The sequence below is a fragment of the Mustela nivalis genome (genome assembly GCF_964662115.1).
Source record: "Mustela nivalis genome assembly, chromosome: X".
NCBI lineage: Eukaryota > Metazoa > Chordata > Mammalia > Carnivora > Mustelidae > Mustela > Mustela nivalis.
The window spans coordinates 104,057,915-104,083,664 of NC_139040.1; the positions used below are offsets into that span (position 1 = coordinate 104,057,915).

The 25,750-nt window shown below is 36.3% G+C and overlaps 1 pseudogene across 1 annotated transcript; it reads right to left on the bottom strand.

Annotated features, from left to right (window-relative positions):
- Positions 1-335: 335 nt before the first annotated feature.
- On the bottom strand, positions 336-4,162 carry LOC309856620 (E3 ubiquitin-protein ligase RLIM pseudogene; annotated as a pseudogene). Its single transcript, XR_014316631.1, has 3 exons — positions 4,091-4,162; positions 3,723-4,003; positions 336-2,475 (listed from the first exon to the last, which is right to left on the bottom strand). The product of XR_014316631.1 is annotated as an E3 ubiquitin-protein ligase RLIM pseudogene (transcript).
- Positions 4,163-25,750: the final 21,588 nt, after the last annotated feature.

Genomic DNA, 25,750 nt, shown 5'->3' on the forward strand with positions numbered 1-25,750 from the left:
TCTATGGCATTCTATGAATGTAATTACTTTTTTATGTGAGTGATTCTAATAAATTCTTAATGTTCCTGATTATTCTGGTTGTGTTCCTCTTTGTATGCACATTTAAGATGAAATATGGGATTTGCACGACTAGATAATTCTGTTAGTTTCCATCTGGATTGATTATCTATTAAGACATTTCTCCCATGGAATCAGGAACATCCCACCCTAGTGTACCTGCTAAGTTTCTTTTGAAATTCAGTGATCCATTATAGTGGGAAATTTGTTTTTCCTCTAAGATAGGACAGTACTGTTTGGTTTTTTATATATTTTCTTTTATTTTGGAACAGAAATTGAGGGAAGTTCAATCATTCCTTCAGGAAACAATGATTCAGTACAGATTGTTACATTGGGATTCAATTTTAGATCAGATTCAGATTCTTATATTTAACAGGACAATATCGCTGTCAGGTAAGACAGCATTTTTTTTTTTTTAATTCTGGAAGAGAAATTGGGGAAAGTCCAAACATTCCTTCAGGAACCAGTGATTCAGTTCAGATTATTATATGGGGATTCAATTTAATTTTTAAATTTTTTTTCAGGATTCAATTTTAGATTAGATTCAGATTATTATATTTAAAAATCAGTCCAAAAGTTGTTTACAATCAGACAGGTGACTACTGTTTGTCTATCACTATAATTGTTTGTATAGCTGAGAATTCAGATCTCAATTAGAATTTTCTCTTTCACCAGACTTTACTGCTTTCCTACGACAAATAGGACAGGTAGAGTTCTCCAACAGCCAGCGATCGATACAGTGGATATGAAATTCATGGGAGCAAGGTAGGATGCGTAGTATGTTGCCTTCTGTGTACTCTGTGATGCAAATACTACAGGCTTTTAATGCACCACTTTTACCAAAAGATCTTACAGCCAAGTTGTCAATTTGTGCTTTGGTGAGTCCTGTAGTTTGGTCATGATAGTCTTCATTCAAGAGGAAAAAATGGTCCAGATTAAGGGAGGTCCAAGAGTTACTTTCATCAAATATTATTGGGCTCATAGGTCTACTTTCTTGCCTGGCTTCTGATGGTGAGCCTGATGATAAGCTTATTTCATTAGTGCCGTCAAACATCATAATTTCTGAATTTTCTGTTGGTGAGCCTGATGATAAGCTTATTTCATTAGTGCCGTCAAACATCATAATTTCTGAATTTTCTGATGGTGAGCCTGATGATAAGCTTATTTCATTAGTGCCGTCAAACATCATAATTTCTGAATTTTCATCACTGGAGCTGGAACTGGAAATAGGACTAGAATTGAAACTAGTTATGTAGCTGGAATTTGAACTAGAAATCAATGGAAAACTTGAATGGAAATCAGAACTAGTAGTTGAATTGGAACCAGAACTAGTCCTATCACCAGAACCATCTCTTTCATTTGGTGACTCTGCCCTTTCCATGTTTTCATTTGGGGGTGAGATGCTATGCACTAAATCACTATCACTGTCCATAAGGTCAATTGAGCCACTGAATGTTGTCACTGTCTGCGTTAATGTGCTCTGAATTGTAGTAGATATTGTATCATTTAAATCAGTATTTAAAATTCTGTGGATGGGAATTCCGATGGTACTGAGATAAGCTGTTGCATCTGTCTGCTCAAAAGATGGAAACATATTCCAAAGTCCTCCTTGTTCACTTTCTAAAGTTGGTGTCTCACATGTTAACGGAGTTCTGCTAGCTATGCTATCACTATGAGAATATGTCCCAAGATGAACTTGTCCTACTTCAAGATTGAACAATATGGTTGAACTTATCTGCTCCACTTCCCAAGATTCACCATCACTGGTTGTATCTGGAGGACTTTCTTCTTGAACAGCATTCCTTGTTCCAGAAGTTGAAAAAAGACCACTATTTTGTGGCTCAGTTCCAGTTATTTGCTGTCCAGATGTTTCTTGGTGGTGAATTCTAGAATATAACTCATTCTCCTCTTCCAGAAGCTGCTCAAAAGTCTCAGGTGCTATACTCTGATGAAATCTTAGTAAAAGATCACTCCATGAATTTGGAGCTGAACTACTTTCAATTCTTGCTCTGGTTCTTCGATGCTCTGGGCTCCTGCTTCTTGCTCTTCGCTGACCTCTAGTGACTGGTACTTCTATTAATGCTTCAGTTGTACTTTGTTCTGACATAGGTGGTCTTATAAATGTTGATTCAGACTGTGTATTTTCTGCTTGCCTTTGGATGTTTTCTATATTGTCTCCTCTGGGAAATCTTGTAGATGGTACATCTTTGTTCTCTGGATTTGGGCTCCCATTATTAACATTAAAATTCATTTCTAAACCAAATCTGGTATTATTGTTATTTGAATTAATCTGGCTCAGTTCTTCCCAAATTTGGTGTTCTGTTTGCCTACTTGTCACATTTTCAGTTTGTTGGAAAGAGTTAACCCAGTTTAATAGAGAGTCACCACTAGATGAATTATCAGAAGAATCTCCTCCACCTGTTAACAAAAAAAAGTGGTGGCAGAAAGGAACTACCAAAATTAGAAGCATCATAAAATAGTACTCTGGAACCTTGTTTCAAAAGCAAACAAAAAATTAGAACTTTAATACCCAGATGTTCTTAACACATTTCACATTTATAGAGTTAATATTTTGTAAACTATATTTTCTAGATTTACAAGTGAAGGCAGGACAGTTTGAGTTCCTTCTGAAAAGTTAGTTAATCCTAGGTAAATTTAGAGAATTTTTTTAAAGGAATCTGGAGTAAGTCTGTTTTCAATATTTCATCTTATGCATGGCCCTGTGTACCACCATGGGAGGAGAATCAAGAGACAACATTTTTTCACTCCACTGTCAAAACACTAATGCAATTAAAAAAGGTGAAGATACCGCACTAGTATTTTAGTTCAATTTACATTATTGCCTAATTCTCATTAGCATGCAACATTACTTCTTCTAGGCTCTTAAGTGTTTATGGTAATATATAAAGTTTTAAAAAAATATATAAGACCATTGTAACCATTGCTCAAATTTAAATAAAGTTTATAGGTTTTAAAGTTTTTGAATCCTTTTTGATGTTATCAGATTTTAAGTTGATATGAAACTGAAGGTCAGCTCAAATGGAGAGACTGAACCTAGCATAGTATATATGAAGCCATATTTAAGAACTGAACTATTATATATCATCTTCTTTTGATCGTAAAGTTCTCAACCTTAGCACTGTTGACATTTTAGTGTTGGATGAGTCTTGGTTTTGGGGAGCTATCTTATACATTGTGAGGTGTTTGGCAGTATCCTTGGCTTCTGCCTGCTATTTGCCAGTAACCCCCACTCATCATTTTTGACAATCAAAGTATCTCCAGACATTGTCAAATGTCCCTTGGGGGTTGGGAGCAAAATTACTCCCAGTTAAATAGAGAATATAATATTTTTTGCTGGTGAGTAAGTCCATGTCTTTATAGAAAAAATAATTCAGGAAGTAGGAGGAACTTTTAGTTGAGGTGGAAAACCAAGAAAAATAATAAGCTATTTCACACTGTTTCCCAGTTAAAGTAATGCAAATATGAATTGGGGGAAAAACATATCTCAACATTCTCCCCCTAAATCAGGTAAATATCAGTTCTTTTTTAATGAGAAGTTACTTAGCACCAAATTAATGTGTGCCACTTTTGTTTTATCTTTGGCTGACTCTACTTATGAAGTTCCTTACCCGTCCCATTCTATTCGCCCTGAAAGTGAAATATACCTGTATTTTTATCTGAATTTTGTGGTGGGTTGTCTTTAATTCGTTGAAGTCTCCTCTGCAATTCTTCTAATGTAGTTTCACCGGGAATGCCTAGTAAATCGTTATCCCTCATTAGCTTGTAATCTTCTTCACTCAGGTTATTTACAAATTGATAGAAATCTTCTTCCCGGACCAGTCGGTCCCTCTGACTTCTGCGTAGGGCTGCAGATTTGTCTTCATCGTCGAAACCTGAATTTTCCATCTTGATGAGCAAGTGGAAGATATCTGATTTTTACGACATGCTGTTGAAAAACAATAACCGAGTTTTGATTTATATTCAAAATAAATCTATGAAATAGATTTATGAATAATCTATGAAGTATACTAACTGAATTCTCTTTCTGCTCCGGTTGGAGTGTGGCAGGACCATTTGCGGTTGGATCTGCCTCCGCGTAGGTTTCTTCTGCCTCCCTGACCGCAGCTCTGTGGCTTCTGATGAGTCCTTAGTTGAGAACCGCCTTTATGTAGGAGCTTGCTAGACACCGTTGCCTAGGTATCCATTATCTTCCCCTTTGTTACCAACTAGGGACTATATTCAGGGTAGGTTTCATTTTCATTTAAACCAGCAAATACTACAGACGCTTACTGTGTGCCGAGCACTGTCCTTCACCTCTTTTCATCTGCATGAGCCTATTCCCCGGCTTTCAGGAGGCTTTTCCAGGCTCTGCTATACTCTTACTATTTGGATATTAAATTAAAGAACCCGAATGTAGTTACTTATACTACATATGACTGCCTTCTTCAAAATGTCACACCAAAGTCATTCTAGTCAAGTGTAACAATTCTCATTTTCAGGTGCCCAGGGAAGTCTCTCTTTTCTCCTCATGAATTCCTCAAATCATAGATACTCAGTAAGAAAACCCACGTTTTTTGATAATTTACCAGAGCTATAGCTGAATTTCTTTTGCTGGGTCTTTTCTTTTTCACTCTTTTATTATCATTTTTTTAAATTTATTATTTTAAAATATTTTTTAATCCTTTTCACTCTTAAATCCTTTCACTCTTATTATACAGTCCCTCAAACTTCTGTTAAAGCAAAACAAAACAGAAACAAAAACTTCGGCAGGCTTTCTGGTCAATTCTTTAAGGAATTTTCCACAAAAACATAGTTTCATTTTTGTTCTCCTTTCTCATAAATATTATAAATAATTCTTAATTAGCCAGAACTTCGCAGGCACTTTTAAAACAAAAGAGTTGCCTTGCCTATTGAAATGTGTACTGATTCTGCTAATTTTGTTCCATGTATGTTAGTGCAGCCAGGATGGCATGGTAATAATGCTCAATGGTAGTGCTGTCTGAAGGAGACCTAGAAGAGTTTTTGGACTCGTTAATCTTACCAGTCCCTCTTAACACTTGTTTTGGAATCCTTCAACTTGTTCGTGTGAAGACAAGATTTGGCTATGGAATTTGAAATATTATTCAACTGGACTTAACAGTGGATCTGTCCAGCCTAAACAGTCAGTTAATATCCACTAGAGATATGTCAAATATTGCAGAAGTCTGTATTCCCAAGTAATTTATTTTCCAGATGATGGAACTATCACATAGAAACTGTGAAAATACAATATATTATATGTGATAAGAGATTTATATCTATAATATTGTATAAGTACAAGGAAATTTGTGATGTTATTTAATGGGGGTTAGGGAATAGTTCACAGATAGTACATTTAAATCTGGATCTTTAAATATAATTATGAGTTTCTACTGGTGGAAAGTGTCAGTTGTGTATGTGTTGGTGAAGAGAGAGTATGTCAGACTGAAGGAATAGACCTAAAAGACATTGGCTTCTTTGGGGAACTGTGGCCACAATATTGGAGTTGGGGTGGAAATGATATGAAATTTATTCCAGAAGAAATAATTGATATAGATTATAAATTGAGTTTTGAGTTTTCCCTGTAAGAAATAGGGCACATATTAAGATGTTTTATTATTTTTTGAGTACAGATAATGGATTTTATTTTAGCCTGCTTAGTGTCCACTTAACATACTTATGATAATAGCATCCTGATTTTCTCAAAGGAAAAACCCCTTTTTCAATCTTAGTCAAGTTGGTTTAGGTTCAGCTGAATTCACTGCCACAGATGAAGGAAAGGGCACATAATGCAGTCATGTCTAATCAATAGATCTCAAATTGCTGGTTATGGTAGCTGGTTCAAGCATGGATATGTGACCAAAATGATATTTAAAAGTTAAATCTGGAGGTGGGGCACCTGGGTGGCTCAGTGGGTTAAAGCCTCTGCCTTCGGCTCAGGTCATGATCCCAGGGTCCTGGGATCGAGCCCCGCATCGGGCTCTCTGCTCAAGTGGGAAGCCTGCTTCCTCCTCTCTCTCTGCCTGCCTCTCTGCCTGCCTCTCTGCCTACTTGTGATCTGTCTGTCAAATAAATAAATAAAAATCTTTTTTAAAAAAGTTAAATCTGGGGTGCATGGGTGGCATAGTTGGTTGTGTGTCTGACTCTTAGTTTGGCTCAGGTCATGATCTCAGGGTCATGGAACTGGGCCCTGTATTGACACAAGGCTCCTTGCTCAGCAAGGAGTCTGTTTGGATTTCTCTCCCTCACCCCCCCACCTCCCCCCACCCCCCCCCACACTTCCCTGTGCTCTCCCTCACAAATAAATAAGTCTTTAAAATTTTTTTTTTAAAAAGTTCAATCTGAGATATTACTTATAACTATTAAAAATGAAAAAAATATTTTTTAATGTGGTTGCTAAGCTGGTAGGATGTAAACCTGAATATGCTTGGGGTTATCTTGTATACCCAAGAATGAGGAAAATCAATATAAAGTGACAGAGAACAACAGATGAAGAAAGGGCCAGATACCTAAGAAAAAAATTTGAGAAATACCTGAAGCTAGATATGCCTTAGGATCTTTAGATCTATAAACCAATGTATTTCTTCTTTTTTTCCTAAATGTAAAGCTTGTGTAGAATTTTTGTCACTTAAAATAGAAAGGTTCCTAATGGTTGAAACAAGAGAGTGATATGATCAGTGATCTAGTCAGATGTCAGGAAGTAATTTTTAATAAATTTGCCACCTAAAACTTATTTTCTGTTGTCCATTTTATAAAGTTTACTTGTTTATGTAAGTTTAATTGGGTTTAGTTTTTTATGAAAATATAAGAATACAGATATTTTGTCATTTACTTAATAGGTATCATACATTGAAATTGTTTATAATTGAGTTGAAACAAATGAGCAATCATTTTCATTTGATTATGAATCAAATATGGTTAGCATATACTGTTAATCTGTTAAATAAACTTCCAAATTCTCTGTGCTGTGAGATCCTTTCAATGTGTCCCTATTTTCTTATGTGTTTCACATATTATTCAGTGTATTCTGATACCTTGGCCCAATAATGGTCATTTAATTGTCAAGTGAAGAGAAAATATCTTGAAGTAAATTACCACTGAGCATTTGGTTTATTTTAGAAATGGGATGGTTCTTGTAGGAACTAAAATGTTTTTCACTGATACCTTAATAAATAGTGAGATACTGTTATGTAACCAATTAGCTCCCTGATGGGATTTTTGGATGCCTAAGTTTAGCAAAGTCTTAATTAGTGTGAGTAGGTATGTGCTTGTGTGTGCACAAACACATATAGGTGTGATGTATTTAAACATTTAAAATAGATGTTTGGTTAGGTTAATAACCATTGGCTCAAGTCTAGTTTCTGGGTACTAGTAATAGGTTTATTTCAGTTAAGTCTTGACATTTCCTTTGCAGTGTGAATGTACTTCATCTCAAACATTGAGTTCCTATAGCATTATCATTGTTGTCTGCTTTAAGGTCTTGTTTTTAATATTTGTTATCAAATATCACAATTGATGTTTCCAAACATTATTTGAATTCAATATATTTAAAAGCAATATGCTTGAGGCAATTCAGTATATAAGAAAGTATTAGGTTGAGAATTTAGAGACCAAGGTTGAAGACTAATCATTAATTCTTATTTACCCAATGATTTAAACTCTCTAGACTCCCATTTCTGAAACTTTAATATGACGAAGTTTAATCTGTTTTTCAAAGTTTGATTTAGTCAGTTGCTTAGAGAATTAAGCAGTGGGAATTGAATATAGTACCTGAACCATAGTGATGGATTGGCAACTATGAAGTAGAAAGGAAAGGTTGAGTGGGGATTAAGTTAGTGCTGCAGTGCTTAGCTAACAGAGAGGCAAGAGAATCAGAACAGGTCCAAATTCCAATATCAAGCTAGGGATAACTGTCTCCTAGAACATTAATCCAAAGCCAGTAAGTTGAAATGGAGTATTGAGCCATAGAAGACAATTCCAGAGTTGAGGCAAGGTCATGACAAGCTTGGGGATCAAAGCAATGGGGTAGTAGCATATGTGTTTAACTTTGATTTTAGCTTGCTAAGTTAAAATATTTATGCCTTGGATCTCTGTCAGTTGGTCCTCAGTTGTCTTAATATTTTTGTTTATAAGACATTTTAAATGTATGACCTCAATATTTTTTGTTTCACAATTTTATGAATGAGAATATAATCACAACAACTTTAAATTTTTAAGACACCATGAAAAACATTTTAATTAAATTTTGGAAGGTAGTCACAGTACAGTGTAAGCATAAGCAAAAAGATAACAGCATGTTATTAGTACTTAGTACATATAAAGTCACACATTATTTGCTTCTTAATATTTTTCGAGTTTAAATTAATAAAATAAGATGATCAGATTTACCATTTTGAGGGGGAGGGGAAAAACAAAGGCATATTTATCATCTGCTATATGTGCTCACTATATGCTTTGTTATATATACATTTGTATATACATGCAAGGCGTAGGTGACTAGAGGTATAATTGTTAGACTTTTTAATAAACTGGATAGCTATTAGTTTCTTTGCAGTACATCATCTTAACATAGGAGCAATCAGGAAATAACTAAGCATTCTACACTAGGAAATAACACCTTAACAGCTAAGCAGCATTACTCAACTGCTATACAACTATGTCTAGTGCACAAAAATACATACCCATTTAATTGATAGCCCTTTAATTTGATAGCCCTTTAATTTGATAACCCTTTAAAAAATCAGTTCTTTTCACTTTAAGTGTTATTTATTTATTTTTTTAAAGATTTTAATTGAGAGAGAATGAGAAAATGTGCAAGTTGGGGAGGGGGAGAGGGAGAGGGAAGATGTTAAGCAGATTCCCCTTTGAGGTGGGAGCCTGACAAGGGGCTCCATCCCAGGACCCTGTGATTATGACCTGAGCCAAAGAGAGTGGGCTGCTTAACTGACTGAGCCACCCAGGTGCCCTTAGTAGGCCTGTCTCTCTCCCCCTCCCTTCCTTTCTCCCTTTCTCCCTTTTTTTTTTTTTTGAGTAGTCCTTTCTTTGAAAAGGATGATGGCAATGATGAAATGATGAGTCAATTACTAGAGAGTTTTTAACTACCCAACAAGAAAAGGCTGAATGTATTTTCTTAAATTAGGAGGTTACAAATTAGATCAACAATCTGTTGACTTTTTTTTTAAAGATTTTATTTATTTATTTGATAGCGAGAGATCAAAAGTAGGCAGAGAGGCAGGTAGAGAGAGAGAGGGAAGTAGGCTCCCCGTGGAGCAGAGAGCCCGATGGGTGGCTTGATCCCAGAACCCTGAGATCATGACCTGAGCTGAAGGCAGAGGCTTAGCCCACTGAGCCACCCAGGTGACTCAACAATCTGTTTACTTTCAAGCACAAAGTCAGCAGTATATAAAGGAAAATAAAACTTTACCTGAAATATCAAATCAGTAAAAACTTTAAGTTGCTCACTTCACTAACTTTACTTCTTACTGGAAAAGCTTTTAATCCACCATTTGTAATTTGACCAAAATTTTTTAAAAGAGCTATTTTGTGAATGTGTCACAGACACAAGTGACAGAGCCCTACTTTTTTGTAAAGGACCTTACTCTGAATAAAATCACGAGTTTTTCAGTTAAAAAAATGATATTTAAATAACAGCAAGGGCAAAAAATGTTTACCACTTAATGCAAAATTTAGAAGTATAAACTTAGGCAACATGTTAAAGAATGAACTTCTTAAGCTCTAGTAGCTTGTTTTAAAACCTTTTGATCAACTGAGTATATTGTTCCCCTTCCCTCCCCTTCCATGAGTTCTCAGTTAGGTTGCTTGCTGACTCATAACCTAAGAGGGCACCACTCCTTCTTCAGGAAACCTGAATAAATTCTTAGATTACAATCTGGACTTGGATTTCCTTTCTGGTGGAAGGCTTCTGGACCTAGACCTGGACCTGGTTGGGAAGGAAGAATTGGACACTGAGGGCGACTTGGACTTGGATCATTGGGTAGATCTGGATGTAGAGGTTGATGGTGATCTACTGTAAGAGTAAGAATGAGACTTTATGTGAATGAAGCCAGATCTGCCCTGAAATCAGGATCAGCTTCTACTGTTGGAATGGCTTTGTTGCTTACATCTTTGGTTCTGGCATTCGTGCCTGTGGGGAGGAGCTTTCTGGCAGCAGTGGCCATGACAGGAATCTAGTGGGCAACTGATGTGTGCCATCTGTATCCACAGTTTGTGGTCATCCAGCACGATCCCATGAAGGGCATCCATGGTGGTAGGGCACTTGTGGAAGCGGATGAAGGCAAAGTCACAGGACTCTAGTGAAGTGGCCCTGCAGGATGTACACATTGCTGATGCACCCATACTTCTCCAAGACTTGCTCCATGGTGTTGGCTCAGGTGTGGTAAGTCAGGTTGTTCACCTTCACAGAGATCATGGCCTTTGAGAGCTCTGCCTGAGCACTGCAAACTGAGCCTCAGAAACTGAAAATCTGGGAAGACTGTAAGTTGGCCCAGGTGACTACAATGGTTTTCTCGTGTTTGTTGAGGAAAAAAAGGCTCCTTTTTTTTGTGCATGTGTCACTTGCCCTCTGCATGTGGGTGCTTAGAGACACTAGAATGTTTGACACAGCTCTGCCTATCTCCAGATCTGAGACTGCCTAAGAAACAACTCCTTACCATTTTTTTTAATGAATGTTCAGGATTATAACATATCTTTTTGTGACATTTTTGGTATATTTCTAAACACTGAGTTGTAATTTAAAAGCATATACTATAGGTATAATTATGTGATGTGAAATACATTGCAATGCTGACTCCTATAGGCTAGAAACATTTGTCTACTTAGAGACAAAAACAGGAAAGAAACAAAATACCAAAACAAATCATGGACAAATAAGATGATTCAGTTATAATAACAGGTCAAGAGAGATTGAGAACTACTTGCAGGGTATGAACTGTGATCAGAAATTCAATAAGGACCTCCTTTTCTGTTTGAAAATGAGTCAAAGGCGCTATGATCTATGAATCCAAATTATATAATTTAATATAACCCAGTTTATTAGAATTTACTTTTTCCTCATTAATTGATGGAACATACCCTCTGATAGAGTAAGCTCCTTTGACATAATTTACATTTAAAAAATTTTTTTAGGGCTGCCTGAATTGCTCAGTTTTTCGAGGGTCTGACTCTTGATTTCAGCTCAGGTCATGATCTCAAGGTCATGGAATTGAGCCCTATCTCTCTCTGGCTCCACACTTAGGCTGCGTCTTTCTCTCTCTCCCACTGCCCCTCACCCCCCAATTCTCTCTGTCAAATAAATCTTTAAAAAAATGTTTTTATAACTAGTAATTATATTTCATCAAATTATTGACAAGACATCTTTCTTCATGAATCATGTCAATTGCACTTCAATAAATGAGCTTCATAATCACAGGAAGTAGAAAATAATATTTTAGTAAGTATTTCTCATCTTCAATGAATTTTGTATGCTCTTTGCAAGCCACGGCATGTTCTGCACATTATTATTTCATATATATATGTGCTCTGGTTATCCATTGTTGTATAACAACTTATATCAAAACTTAGTGGCTAAAACCAATGATCTAGCATTATCACACAATTCCAAAGCACTGGAATTCAGACACAGGATAATAGGGCTTATTTCTTTTCCATGATATCAGCTAAATTAGCTAGGGTGATTGGGATAGCTTCTCTGGAACTACTGGGTATCAGCTGGTTTTCTAGAGCGACTCCGTGTAGTTAGCGTAGCAATTCTAGTCTTACTACATTTCTTACATAGCAACTCAGGTTTATGAGAAATCATAGTAGAAGTGCCAGCCCTTTTAAAGTTGAGGCCCAGGGCAGTATATCAGTTTTGCATTACTTCTAGGATATTCCATTCGTCTAAGCAACTATAGGCCAGACCAGCTTCAAAAGAAAAAAAGAATCATTGAATGTAATGTGAAGGATTTACAACCTTTTAATCTTCCATAGTCAATCCTCTGGACAGAAAGTATTTACATTCTTCTCACATGAAAAAATACATTCACCCCCTTTCAAGACCACCAAAGTATAAATACCCGGGACCTTGTCATTTTTAAAAAAGATTTTATTTTATTTATTTGACAGACAGAGATCACAAGTAAGCAGAGAGGCAGGCAGAGAGAGAGGAGGAAGCAGGCTCCTTGCTGAGCAGAGAGCCCATGCGGGACTCAATCCCAGGACCCTGAGATCATGACCTGAGCCGAAGACAGAGGCTTAACCCACTGAGCCACCCAGGTACCCCAGGACCTTGTGATCTTAATTAAGACTAGGTTAGTAGAGACCCTTCAGGTACAATTTCTTGAATTTTATTCAAGAGGCATGTAATGTACACTTTTGAGCTACACATAAGATAACTTTAATAGACAATTCTCTTTGATAGGAGTACTGGTCTGCAGTGATTATAAAATTCAATTGGGCATATGTTTCCACTTTCTTGGTTAAGGCCTAATCCCATTCTCTGAGTCACTAGTTGGTCCTTTGGTATCCCACCTTCCTTCAAACACATAGTCCATGTTTATAGCAGAGTAGCTTTCTTAGTGTTTTCTTGTGTGTATAAGGTTGAGAATACCAAGAATTTTTCCCCTTCTGAACTGTTTCTATCCCCTTTAGTCTAATATCACAGTGTTTTTATTAGCACAAATTCTGTCAGGTAGCTTATGATTCTTATTGGATGTTCACTCCATTAAATTAAATCCACACCCACATTTCTTTCTGTGACAAGCCCTTATTTACCTTTGGCCATGTGAGGCTGATATGAGTTACCTAGCAAATAGTTGGTGAAGGATGTTTTAAAATCTTTCTGAGAACTTTATTTTATAAGATTTTTTAATTTATTTGACAGAGAAAGACACTGTGAGAGAGGGAACACAAGCAGGGGCAGTGGGAGAGGGAGAAGTAGGCTTCCCACTCAGCAGGGAACCCAACAGCAGGGGCTCGATCCCAAGATCTGGGGATCATGACCTGAGCCCAAGGCAGATGCCTAATGACTGAGGCACCCAGGCACCCCTTTATGAGAACTTTAAAGAGGGATTGGATAGCTACATCCTTTTCTTTTTTATGCTGAGACTGTTTTACTGTCCAGGTTTTGCTCTATGCTCTGAGGCCATTGTTTACCTTTGGATCTTTTCTTAGCCAGGAAGGCTGTACTGGGCAGCCGTTTTTGTCTACATTTTTGTTCTAAAACTGAACAATTTCTTCTCTAGTTCATCTTCTGTCTTCTCCTATATCCTTAGAGGCATTTAAAGAAATTAATTGAATTTTCTTTTTACTCTTTCTAGAGATATCCTTAGCCAAATTTATGAATTTATAGGTACACTTGGCTATTTTTCACAATACTGCAGGTGATAATTCTGCTAATCATTTTGCAGTAGATAATTTAGGCATCCATTTCTCCAGGTATTCCTTTACTTTCTTTCACTTTTTTCAAATTTTAACAATTATGTGATGGCCTACTAAGGGACACACAGTAAGCAGTTTTTTAGTTGTTTAAGCTCCTTTATCACTGTCTCAATAAAAAAGATTTTAGCTCTTAATTACATGACTTCCCTTAAGAGAAACCATTTTAAGGTAATTGAGAATTATTTATATAAACCATTCTAAGGTATTTGAGAATTCACCAATAAGGTGAATTGATGGCTATTTTGTCCCAATTAACAAAAATAATAGTATACATGTCAGAAGTGTTAAAAATTATATGGGCTTAGGGACACCTGGGTGGCTCAGTCATAAAGTACCTGCCTTTGGCTCAGGTTGTGATCTCAGGGTCCTGGGATCAAGCCCCTTGTTAGGCTTCCTGCTCGGCAGGAGGCCTGCTTCTCCCTCTCCCACTTCCCCTGTCTGTGTTCCCTATCTCATTGTGTCTCTTTGTCAAATAAATAAATAAAATAAAATAAAATAAAGATTTTATCCATTTAAAGGACTCTGCTTTTGTATAAATTAGTTTTATGAGAACAAGTTATATATTCATTATGAAAATCAGATTTGTCTTATGTCAGAGAGTAGAGAGCACTGAATCAACATTTAGGGACTTAGATTCCTATCCTGGCTTCACTATAAATAAGCCACAAACCTGAGACAGTCAACCCCTGGGTTTAGGTTTTAATCTTTCTTATAAACATATATTTTTATCCCCAGGGGGTTTTAATCTTTCTTAAATGAGGGTTTTAGACCAGGTGATGTTTGTTCTATCTCAGCTATGAAACGTCACTTACCTAAAATTGTTGAAATGTTCTTTTTAAAAACTGTGACAAAAATTCAAACCAATTTATTGAAGTTAATATTACAGTTAAAATACTAAAAATTCTTTTCAAAATGATAGTTTGCAGGCTGTGCTGGATTCAACTCTCTGGTAACAATTTACTCATTTAAAATGATTATTACTATTATAATTTGGATCAAGTAAAGAATGACTTCAGAAACATTAAATGTTTGTTATCTAAGGCATATATTCATGATTTGAAAGTCAGGAAACATGTGTTCCTGTTTTACTGTCCCTTTTCATTATCTGTAATTTGAGGCAATAATTCTTAACAAATTCTAATACCTGTTGTAGTTAACAGGGTCCTGTATTTTGTGAGGTGATTTGAGTTTTTCTAAATTCAGCATTAGTTCTGCCTTTGCAACTCAGATAATTTGAAGTCTAATAGAAACTTTTCTCCATGGAGTTTATCCTCCTTTCTCAATTTTCCTATTTCTTTATTGTCCACAAATATTTCTAGACTTACTACTATAGACCTTTTCTAGATGCCATATGTTTCTCAGCTTATTTATCTATTAGATGAAAATACTAAAATGAATTATTTAAATATACTTGGTGGTAGGGTACCTGGATGACTCAGTGCTTGGGAGGCTCAGTCAGTTAAGTGCCTGCCTTTGGCTCAGGTCATGATCCCCAGTCCTGGAATTCAGCACTGCTTTGGACTCCCTGCTCTCCAGGGAGCCTGCTTATCTCTCTCCCTCCCACCCCCCAACTTGTGCTTGCTCTTTTTGTCAAATAAATAAATAAAATCTTTATTAAAAAAAATACTCGGTGGCTGCTGTAAACCTTTTTACTTGATAAAAAGGACTGTAAACCTGAGCCACTAGAAGAAATCTATACTGTACATTGCAGTGACTTCCCTAGTAGATAGATCTCCTGAGATAAAATTTGCAGATCCAAATGTGTAAGTAATGGAAATCCCATTTGAGTTCCATTCCCAAATTTCTTAATTTCAGAGTTGTGACCCAGGATTCTAAAACCAATAACTTCTGAGTTTAATAGCTAATAAGTAATATAGCTTAAAAAGCCTATATATATAATCCTGGAACATGGTGACCCAGTCAAGGTCTTTTCACTTTCTAGTTCTGTGTGAGAGGCTGTTTAGCCTTTCCTAGTCAAAGCTCCCTATTGTCTTGTTGCCATCCTGAAACTGCAATACTCAGCATAAACAGGGTGGAAAATACTGTCTTAAGGCAGGGCTGTGATTTGCTTGACAGGGCCCTGAAAAAAACTGTATGTCCCACAATGGAATATTAATGGATTTCCTTAAAAAAGGAAGTCCTGCCATTAGCAGCAATATGTATGAATCTGGAGGATATTATGTTAAGTCAAATAAGCCAGTCATGGAGGGATAAATACATACTACATTATATGAGCTACCTAAAATAGTCCAACTCATAGAAATAGAGAATAGAATAATGGTTGCTAGGGGCTGGGTAGGGGAAGGGGGAAAAAGGAAGTTCAATAGGTATAAAGTTTCAGTTATACAGGATGAATAAGTTCTGGAGAGATCTCTGTTGTACAACATAGTTTAATAGTTAACAGTACTGTACTATGTACTTAGAAATATTAGTGGGTGGACCTCATGTTAAGTTTTCTCATCACAAAACAAAATGTAACAGAACAAAAAACTCCAAAGAAACTCAAGGAAACTTTTGGGGGTGAGGTATATCTTTATTACCTTGATATAATGATTTCACAGCTATATCCATGTGTACAAAGTCACCAAATTGTATACATTAAATATGTAATATTCTATATTAAATATTTATTGCATTATATACATTAAATGTATGTGATTTTAGTGTATATATTTATATGCACAATTGTATATAAATATACATTTTTATGTTAAACATAAATTACATACATTAAATGTGTACAATTCTACCTCAGTGATGCTGTTTCAAAAAAATAACAAAAAATGATGGTTGGTATTCAGAGGGGCAATAGCAGGAAGATTTTTGCCACCTTTAGAGATGAAAGGGAAGAGCTGGAAAAACTATTGCCAAAATTTATGAGAACTTGGAAGGGGGCCTGCCCAATAGGAGAGCTAGTCATACTGGGATTCAGAAATTACCCAAGATGTGGCTCTGGAACAAGAAAGGAATGGAGGAGATTCCAGCCTTTTTTCTCCTCACTTATATCCAGTTAATACTTCTCTTCAACTGAACTCAAAATGAAGCTGAGAGAGCCTGGGAGATGCAGTGTGAATGGGGCAACCTCCCAAGGCACAGAAAAACTAAAGAGCAGAAAATGAAGCAAATATGTGAATAAGCAGGATGACTACCATATCCTGTATGTTAGTCCTGCCTTCCTAGGATCACAAATGCCTTGAGTTGGGCACATACCTGTTTAAGACTAAAATATCCACAACAGGAGGCCACAAGTAACCCCTTGTGTTTTCCTGCTTGATAAAGTAAGTGCTTGATTTTGCAAGAGGGATCTTTCAGAATATTTTTATTCTTGCTTTTTTGGCTTTGTTTTGTCTTATTTTCCTCCTTATTGAATTAACTGTCTACCTCTGAGTCAACTGTTTGTGGTTTTATTTTAAAGAGTTACTGAGTAAAGAAAACTTTCAGGTTGAATCTAATAAGTGGTATTATACTAATGCAATCATGAGGGTCCTTCTCAGTCTTTTCTGAATCCTTCTGGTTTTGTTCAGGTTTCTACTTGCTACGTTGATCCTCAAGCTGAAAGGTAGATTTAGGCCTTGCCTTAGTGACTCTTATTGGTCAGTAAGATGAATTTGCCTCTTTATCAGGGAACGCTCCATCCCAGAGTTGATTTTGGTCTCATGTGCCTTAATTTTGAACTGTAGTTTGTCTTATTCTGTTTGTCATCATCTCTCAAGAGCTTTATCAGAAAAAAAAAAAATCTCATCCACTAAGGCAGAAAAATGGGTTTGACTTTCCCATTTGATGTTTTATGCATTGATGTTCCTTATGTTGTCCCAATTTTCTCTTCATGAGAAACTTGATATAAAGCAAAAACTTGAGTCCCAGTTTAGTTCATAGTGTGATCAAAATAGCATGGAGCTGACATCTGCATTTTCAGGTCTGATTCAACAGTTTGTTGTGTGATTATAAGAGAGGTACTCTATTCTTCTATGTCTCAGATGATGCATCAATTAAATATGAGAATTGAACTGTTTTATATTTAACATTACATTCAACTTCTAATATTCTTAATCAGGGTCTGGAGGTTTTCAGAGGCTTTTTCTTCTAGTCAGTACTCTATAATATGAACAATGAAAAAAGGAGGTGACATTGCATTATAAAATGATTTTTATTGCCAGATAAAAGGTTATTTACTCATTCCTTTCAAATACTGTTCTCTTACCTGGTTTTAAAAATAAGTAAATAAAACATGCTGAGCAACAGGTCATTGAACTTCTGATTTTTCCTTTTCCTGTAGAGAAAAGTAGTTTCTTTAAGTTTGTTCGTCCTCCTTGTTCAGCTGAACTGTTAATTTATTATCTCTTTCAGCTAATTATCAACATTTTATTACAGTGACTTTGATGATTACAGTGTCATAAGTTTGACTGATGCTCTCATTATAGATGATGGTGTAAATATCCACCAAAAGTTCAGGAATGATTCAAAGAAACTCTTTGTGGCACTTGGCATCAAAAGATCCTAAAAGCAGATAAAAGTACTGGGGTCTTGAAAAATGTCAGTAATAAAGGGAAGAGAATGGAGAGTAATGAGATGAGAGGTCCTCAGGTGTGCAGTAGGATTCTTGCTTTTTTAAAATAACTTAATATGGGGGCACCTGGGTGGCTCATTGGGTTAAGCCTCTGCCTTCGGCTCAGGTCATGATCTCAGGGTCCTGGGATTGAGTCCCGCATGGGCTCTCTGCTCAGCAGGGAGCCTGCTTCCCCCTTTCTCTCTGCCTGCCTCTCTGCCTACCTCTCTGCCTACTTGTGATCTCTCTCTCTCTGTCAAATAAATAAATAAAATATTTAAAAAAATGAAACAATAATATTTTTTTCAGTAAAAATCTCTCATTGAGAAGGTCTTATTTGGTTATTAAGTATTTTAGGCATTTCAAAAACAAACATAAATCATAGCTAGACATGGCCATTTGGAACTGACCCTGATAAATTATCAAGAGAATTTGGTCTAGAGGTTGATGTTTAAACTTAATTTTGCTTTATTTGGCTCCTCATTTCCCTAAAGACTTCCTAAGGGCTGTGGGGCATGTCTCTCTAGAATCTATTCATGTTTCCCCCCCAAATTTCAATTTATTTCTTTATATTCTTGGAGTTTATTATTAGAACCAAGCTCTCCCATGGGACTGAAGAGTAGCACCTTAGTTTTAATGAAAGGGCTAAGACCAGTAGCCCTTTATTATTTTACGAAATTGATGATTCTCAAATGCTGTGGGTTTTCCTTTTCTCAGTCAATCTCTGGAGGGATCAGTGAGAGGTTAAGCAGTATTGGATGATCTTGGCATCCACTTTCCTGAGAAAGCAGTAGAACAATTTTTAGTTGTAATTGTGGAAAATTTTCCCTTCTTCCCTTTTAGGTTCTTTGGCTGGTCTAATTAAATTGATATAGAAAAGATTAAAGAAGAAAAACACAGAAGATTAATAACATGTATACCTCCTGTATACATGTGAGAGACCCAGGAAATCTGAGTAACTCCCCAAAATGGCCAAAGCCATCACCTTAAATATCACCTTCCACTAAAGAGAAAAGATGTTGGGGGTGGGGAGTCAGTTATGGGAGGTGACCAGGAAAAGCATAGTAAACAAGGATAAGGTTGTGAACTCAGATTTAAAGTACTGGCCTTTTCCATTGGTAAGGGTTCCTAGAGATTTAATCCTCCTTTCTTATTGGTACAGAGAGGAGATACCCTTTCAAATGGAGATTTTCCTTATATATGTAAATGTTTTTTAGAGAAAGGTAACTAACATCTACTCATTTTTCACAGTTTCACCTATGTCTGCTGCTGCTTAAAAAACAACCAGCTTATGGGGCGCCTGGGTGGCTCAGTGGGTTAAGCCGATGCCTTCGGTTCAGGTCATGATCTCAGGGTCCTGGGATCAAGCCCCACATCGGGCTTTCTGCTCAGCCGGTAGCCTGCTTCCCTTCCTCTCTCTCTGCCTGCCTCTCTGCCTACTTGTGATCTCTCACTGTCAAATAAATAAATAAAATATTAAAAAAAAAACAGCTTAAAATCATCCCAGGCCAAAATACACATTTTGAGGTGGCAAATTCTGCTCCTTCCTATGAAACTTTAAATAAGAAGTTTCATAATCAAGAAGCTGAGTTGCTGTATCTCACTGAACCAGTCTGTTAGTTCTGAGAATTGGTCAGTTCAGTTGGACAGTTGTGTCTCATTTCAGGAGTCTTGCAGGTGGGCCCCCAAAGTTAGGCCTATATTATACAAGCAATCAGAAAATTAGTAAGAGGGGCACCTGGGTGGCTCAGTGGTTTAAGCCTCTGCCTTCGGCTCAGGTCATGATCTCAGGGTCCTGAGATCAAGCCCCACATCGGGCTCTCTGCTCAGTGGGGAGCCTGCTTCCCCATCTCTCTCTGCCTGCCTCTCTGTCTACTTGTGATCTCTGTCTATCAAACAAACAAATAAATAAATAAATAAATAAGAAAATTAGTAAGAGACATTTTTAGGGGGGTGCCTGGCTGGCTAGTTTGGGAAGAACATGCAAACTCTTATCTTGAGGTTGTGAGTTTGAGCCCCATGTTGGGTGTAGAGGTGACTTAAAAATAAAATATAAAAAAAAACAAAAAACATTTCCGGGGTGCCTGGGTGGCTTAGTGGGTTAAGGCCTCTGCCTTTAGGTCAGGTCATGATCCCAGAGTCCTGGGATCAAGCCCCACATCGGGCTCTCTGCTTAGCAGGAAGTCTGCTTCCCCTCTCTCTCTCTCTCTCTCTCTGCCTGTCTCTTTGTCTACTTGTGATCGCTGTCTGTCAAATAAATAAATGAAATCTTTAAAAAAAAGACATTTCCATGGAAACAAAGAAAAACAAAAGTTAATAGTTGGAGTAAATTATAAATCCAGTGCCTCAGTCTTGAAAGCTGCCAATTGAGATGATTTCTAGATGTCAGGCTCAAAGCATCTTCAGATGGATTAATGGCAGGCAATGGCAATTAGATATTCCTGGTTTGCAGTTTGAATGCCTCTGTTGATGTCCTTGGGTATACCAGTAAACTTTCCAAGTGGCTCATAGAGCAACAGGAAAGAAGTAGACTATCTAAGCATGAGCTATTGTGATTTCTCTGAAATTTATCTCAAATCATCTTTCTTTACTTAGCAGGGTTTCAGGAAAAAGGGCAATTTTAGTTCTTAGTAATTCCAAGTCAAAGGAATGGAGAAAATTAGAAATGTTAGTTTGGAGATTTGTAGCCAGATGCGGAAACTATAAGAATTTAGGATCTAGTCCAATTTGCACATAAATAACAAAACCTTAAAGACAATTAACATGACTTGAAGTAACGGGACTAGAATCTGATTTCCAAATAAGTACTATATTTTCTAGTGAAGCATAATTTGTCCATCTACAATCATCTTCATTTTTACCAAAGATAATTAGGGAAAAACTAATTTGTCAAATAAGTCTATTCTCAATAGATTTGGCTTGATTATTTACATAAATGCAGTAAGAATAGCGAGTGATCATAAAATTGCAGGCTCTTTTGAATATGCTTTACTGGGACTTTTCATAAGGAATCTTAGATTGGACTTCTTAAAAGCCACTTGAGGTCAGGAAACCAAGTCAAGGACTTGCCATCAGACTTCCCTGTCATGCCCTGTAGATGTGGGCGAATTCTTTTTTTCTGGGTCCCTCAAATAGCCTGGGGTTACTTTACCTCCTAGGAAGGGACCTTCTTTATTCACCTGGTTAGGTTATTGGGAACCTTGTAATAAGCAAGGTACCATGCTGTTTTTCTGAGGGGCTTTATTGCCTGCATAAAGTCAACCATAATTCTTAAAACTGTCAGGCATATCTGATTCTATGCACATCCACAGTTGGAAGCTGGTTATATTATCAAGGCTTTGCACTTCCAATTGTGTCCTGTTACAGGAAGAATGGATTCCTATCAAACTTACATAAATAATTATGTTGCTGTGAATTTAACAGTAGTCACAGAGAAGTTCCAAATTCTGGTGGGATCAAGTAGGGAGAAAAAGATAATGTTTCATCTTTGTTCACAAAGGCATGTCTTATACCAAATTGCTCTAAGTCATAGATAACCTTAAGAGAAAAGAGAAAAGAATGTTTCAAACAAAATGTCATAAAAATGATAATCATCTCATCAGTGCATTCAGTCCCATGTGATTCTTGTTTTGCTTGAATCCAGTTTTTCTCTCAGTCCCTGAAATTCTTACCCAGTTCAATGGTGTGATCTTAAAGTTATACTAAACCTGTACTCAGAGTTTTTTTTTTTTTTTTTTTAAGTTTCAAGGAAGATGAAGCACTTTTGCAGAAGCTTCAGAGAAAAACAATAACAGTAAATGACAAAAGGCTTAAAAATGGCCATGATTAAAGATCTGATAAGAGTCTATTATAATGCAGTTGACAAGGAAATTTACTTATTTCTGTGACAGATAACAAACACTTCAAGACAACTAGAATTAGAAGTTGTAACATGCCAGGACATAATGAGATTTCTGAGTTTCATACAGTTTCTAGAAAATTGCATTAAGAATATTTATCCACACAAATATATTCTAAAGAGGTGTGGTTAGTATCATTTATTTGACAGTGTTTTCCGTATAATTTAACATACCAAATGAGCCTAAGTAGTGTAACATCTTTCTTTCCGTAAGAAGAGAGAGCAAATCTTTTGAGATGTTCCAGGGCATATTTATAAATTCCCGAAGTTATTTCAAGGTGAAAAAAACTTCGTTTAGAATTCTATTTTGGGAAGCGTGTCAAAAATATCAAAATATTTGGACACTTGATGAGAAAAGATCACAGATCATTATGAAATAATACACAAGTACCCATATAGCCAGGGAGACAATAAAAGATTTCAAAGGCAAATACAGAAAATTATGTTAACTGTTAGCAAAACTTAACTCTTTTAATGTTAAGAAAACTCAGTTTTCCTAAATAATCAAAGACCTTATGATAAAGAGATACAGGAAATCATTTTGATGAAACACAAAATCTTTGCTTTCTAGGTAGATTACTTAAAAAGTGAAGAAAAACCGGGGTGTCTCAGTGGGTGTCTCAGTGGGTTAAGCCTCTGCCTTCTGCTCAGGTCATGATCTCAGGGATCATGCCCTGCATGGGGCTCTCTGCTCAATGTGGAGCCTGCTTCCCTTTCTCCCTCTGCCTGTCTCTCTGCCTACTTGTGATCTCTGTCTGTCAAATAAATAAATAAAATCTTTAAAAAAAAAAAGTAAAGAAAAACCTTCAGGATCTCTTATCATGAGATCCGTAGTTCAAGAAAACTTTGTGCTCTTAGCAGATGAAAGGAAATTAAGTTTTAGTTTTACATAAATACAGTATTGATTTAAAGTTTATGTTTAAAACACAATTCAATTTTAGCCACCTAGATTACACCAGGTAAAATTTTCTCTTCTTCCCAACTTCCTATTTAATTTTTCCTTTATTTTCCCCTTTCCCAGTATGAAATAACCATTTTCTTTTGGGACAAATTTACTTTCTTTTCCTTTAACAAAAATGCATCTCTATACCTCATACCTTTTCTTATCCAAATAGAAATCCTATTTATCTTGTGCACAGAGTTGTTTCCCCTCATTATTTCTACTGGCTTTAATCATATAATTAGAAATTTTATTCCTTAGTAACCTTAATTTCTTTTTTTAAAAAAGATTTTATTTTTTTATTTTTTCTTTCTTTCTTTCTTTATATGAGAGAGAGAGGACAAGCAGGGAGAGGGGCAGAGGGAGAGGGAGAAGCAGGCTCCCTGATTAGCAGGGAGCCTTATGGGGGCTCAATTCCAGGACCCTGAAATCTTGACCTGAGCTGAAGGCAGACACTTAGCCAAGCTTAACTACTTAACCACTTAACCACAGCTACCCCAGGCGACCCCCTAGTAACCTTAATTTTTAGTGAAAACTAAATAGTAAGCAATTGTGAACTGTCACATCAATATTCTTTGATTGGTAAATTTATGAGTATATTTATATTATAATTTTTAGAAGAATATGCTTTTTAATAGTGCAGTCTTTTAATGTGACATAGGACCTGTTTACTAATTGACTCAAATTTATCTTTAGTTTCTCTGCAATAAGTAGGAAACCTGTGTTCAGTTATTAATATTTCACTATTTTATCTTATTTGGAAATTATCTAGATAGTCAATAAATTTTCATCATTTAACTTAGCAGAACTCTAAAGTTTCATGTTAACTAAAAAGATTTTGGAAGCTATCTTTAAGTACACAAAATATAAAATATAATCATTGCTAAATAGTTAACCTGAAAACTCTTGTCTAACTTATATCTATCTACCTAAATCACTTGCTCCCAACTATAATATTTAGACCACAGCCAAAAGTATCAAGATATCAGATAAAGTCAGCCATTATTTCAAGCTCTTTCTCTTGCTGACAAGTGTTGTGAGATATTAACATGAGCTTATTTGGCTAATAAACTTAGGCAGAATAAAAGTTTTATGTCTACATTATATTCAGTGTTGATAACTCTAAACCAGTGAACTTATAGTAGCTTTAATACTAAGTGTTTTTCTAGATCAGATGAAACTGAAACATGTTTGGTTTGGTTTCTGTTATATTTCTGAGAGCTTTAGGAATACTTAATTTATAAGCATTTACTTTTAAGGCAATTAAAGTTCTTTACAAATTAATTGTGGAAATACCATGTGGAGGTAGAAAAATATCACACATCTATAAAATAAATGTATAGACATATAAATTTACAGATACAAACAGATCTCATACTTTCCCTTCAAAATTTTAGCCGGAAAAAAATAAAATAAAATTTAGACCAGAAGATGGTTATAATAATGCAAAATCCATTAGTTTATAGAAGAACCGTTGGCTCCAAACTGTGTTTTTGGCAGATGGAGTAAATTAATGTTACCTGCTTAGATGGCTGAAGTTTATTCTACTCCTATTTGTGGAGAAGATATTTGAGATTCTTCATTACCCCAGTTTCCAAGTATCCCCTCCTTCTTTTTTTTCCTTCTGATGAGAAACATGTCCCCTAAAGCTTGGCTGTTAGGTCCTCGAGTAGGTGGGAGTAAATATGTGTATGACAGATGCACAGAGAAAACATCCAAGATTTCCCCAAAGAGTTTTGGGATGTATTTACCTATTATCAAAGGTTTAGAATAATTAATACTAAAATTCATCCTTTCCTAAGTGCAAGAAAATTAAGTTTCCAATGTCCTGATGTTTTACAATATCTACAGAGCATTTAGAGATAAATAGGGGAGGTTTTGGGATTGGTAAGGATAGGTGAGCTTTGAATTGCTTTTAGAGACACACTTCTGGTTCTGTAGAGATTTCCAAAACAAAGTCAGTTATTTGCAGTTACCTAAAGAACAGGACTGCAGTCTGAATATCAAGGAGCTGACCTGCCCATTCCAATTTAATTATCTTCAGTTTGCTTTTTTAGATCAGGAAGAAGACTTCCATTCCAAACAAAATGGGAACTAAAAGATTTCTATGCTCTAGAATTTCAGGGTTTAATGCATGTATCTTCAAGAAGTCTATACAAAGCATTTAACAAAGGCTTTCAGATGCTCTCCTTCTTTATAAATGCATAGTTCAACTTTATACTAACACTTTGGGGGAAAGCATTTAATATTGCTCCCATCAAGCCCTTGAATATCAGCCTCTATCTGAGCCATTTCCTGGTCATTTGTAGCATGGCCTGAGAGAGATTCTGGCCATTTGTTTACTCTGTATGGGGAGTGTTCTCTGGGGGGGCTGTCTGGTTTGTCTGATAGCTATAGGATAATCATAGGAGGGAAGAACATCCCTTAACAGCTAGTTGAGGTCCCTTTGAGTGGGACTGGGAATGACCACTACTCCTTCCTACTCCTCTCTAAATTTAGTAAAATCTTTTGAATGTAGAGGTAAAAGGGTTTTATAACTCAGAAGATTTGTTGCTGTCCAAAGGAATGAATTCTTTTTGGTGGAGGGCCAGGATTCTTACATTAAAAACATTGTATAGGAAGGCCTGAAGCTGGCAAAGCCCAATTACAGGGTCCTAGAAAGTAAGAGGAATTATAAGGGACAGCAAAGGAAGTCCTACTGACCATCTTGGGTGTTTCTGCTATACTCACTTCCTGGATTTTAGTATTTACATGAGTAACCTCTGTACCCCAGAACTGGAGAGCAGCCGGGAGCACTCTCTGTAAATCTTGTGAAGAAAGGAAGTGAGAACAGGCAGCTGAGTGTTTAAAGGAT